Genomic DNA, 2,029 nt, shown 5'->3' on the forward strand with positions numbered 1-2,029 from the left:
AACCATGGGAAATCTTGAAATTTCGACTGGTAACCAAAACCTTGGTTAATACTAGTAGTACTAGTACTAGCAATCAGTAAGTGAAAGAAAGTACTTGATCGAGTTGAAGCTTGCACCGGCTGAATGGAAGGAGATTAAACTGGGGGGTGCATCTTATTTTTCCAGCCATTTAAGTGCCTGGTTCCAAGATCTAGCTAGCAAGGACAAAGACAGCCATGAGAGGCATGTTTGTTGGCATCAATTAATGGAAAATGGCCAGGCAGCATCAACATCAGCATCCACGCGTACGCAGCACGTTGCTTGCGGCGACGTACGTGAAGCTAGCATGGCATGGCGGCGCATTCAATCGGCCATCCATGGACGATGGAGGATGGAGCTATATTGTCAACAAGATCGGCAGAGATCGAGGCTATCCACGCACGTATTGCCCATCCATCGCACCTCTAAGAAAGAGTATCTATCTATCTGTGCATCCAAGTCGCCTGCATCAGTTAGGGCCATATGGAGTACCTGTCTGAATTGAAGAGGTGATTTGAATTTTCAAGAGATGAGTGGAGTGGCGTAAATGGTGGCAGGCTGCTAGCTGCAGCAGGAGCATCAGCAGAGCACATGCTTGGAATGGAAGGCCGGTGCCCTCATGTACGTTGTTATAAATACTATGGCCTACTACATCCAGGTACGAGTTCATTGTATATGGAAGCTTTCTTCCAGAAATCACCGGATAAGGGCCTCTTTGATTCAAATAATTTTTTTCATGTTTTTTTTGGAGAATTTTAATCCTTAAGAAAAAAAATCCATGTTGGTCGTTTAAATTATACTGTCACTTATTTTTTTGACGGAGGGAGTACTTATATGACCGTAGACTACAGGGCATTTTTCTTCATTTGTGCTAGAATATTCATAGGAAAATCTGCAGTCACTCTAGCATGTTAGGAAAACTGTACGTTTTACTATTTCTATGTGCTAGAATATTCTTTGCACCGTCTGAATGAAGCAAGAGACGATTTTCTGACCGCTCTCCCAAGAATCTAAATGTTGAGAAAATCCTGCATTTTTCTATTCGTTGCCCCATGTCAATGAAGTGAAAGACGATTTTCCTGCCGTCTCCCAAGATTATAAATGTGTTCTCTTCCATAAATAATAATCTGTTTTTACCGGAAATTATGTGTGCCTTGCTGTGAACTGCAGGGAAGAATAACAGCAGACCAGACGAGTGGTCATTGTCGATGCGAGATGAGACGCAGTGGCAATCAATCAATTTAATGGCTCGTCGGAATTGTTGCGTGGACCGAACAACAATCAGGCCACACACATTCTTCTCCGAGAGAGACCGCGATGGCGTAAACTGGGCAAGATTACAAGGAGCCGCACGCAGACGCGGCCATGAAGCAACAGCGACCGCACCTGACCTATCATGGTCCCTTCTTATTTGCAGTAGTACTATGTTTGATCACGCTCTTTGTAGTACTTCTTATACATTTGATTTGAGGTTTCTTTTTTGATTTAAAGGAATAGCACAGGATTTTCGAAGAATTTGAAACTTTCTATGTAGACCGTTTGATACTACATAGAAATGGAATCCTCACACTAGTAGAAAAAGGGTCATTTGTCCCAGTTCATAAGGGCCTTTAGTCCCGGTTCTGGAACCGGGACTAAAGGGTCGTTACTAAAGCCTCTCCCCTTTAGTTCCGGGTGTTACACGAATCGGGACTAAAGGTTCTATTCCCCCTCGTTTCCAAGTCTGCACTTGTTGTTTACCTGACAATAGAAAGATGTCAATCCTATTAACCTCAGGAGTTTAGCTTGAGCATGAAGTCACATGTTTCATTGTTTGAGTTTGAAACTATTATTCTAAAAAACAATTATTATTTAGTAACACTAATATTTCTTCAATAAGTAGTTTGACCACAGTTTGACCACAGTTTGACCAGATTTGACCAAAATTCAAAAAATTGAAATAATTATTTAGTAACACTAATATTTTAGAATAATTATGTAGTAACGCTAATATTTCTTGAATAAGTAGTTT

The 2,029-nt window shown here is 41.2% G+C and overlaps 1 long non-coding RNA gene across 1 annotated transcript; it reads left to right on the forward strand.

Moving 5' to 3' along the window:
* Nucleotides 1-435: 435 nt before the first annotated feature.
* Nucleotides 436-1,599, forward strand: LOC120975322 (uncharacterized). Its single transcript, XR_005771104.2, has 2 exons — nt 436-676; nt 1,189-1,599. It is a non-coding gene; the product is annotated as an uncharacterized lncRNA (long non-coding RNA).
* The last annotated feature ends 430 nt before the right edge of the window (nt 1,600-2,029 follow it).

This window comes from Aegilops tauschii, chromosome 3 (genome assembly GCF_002575655.3).
Source record: "Aegilops tauschii subsp. strangulata cultivar AL8/78 chromosome 3, Aet v6.0, whole genome shotgun sequence".
In the NCBI taxonomy this organism is placed as follows: domain Eukaryota; kingdom Viridiplantae; phylum Streptophyta; class Magnoliopsida; order Poales; family Poaceae; genus Aegilops; species Aegilops tauschii.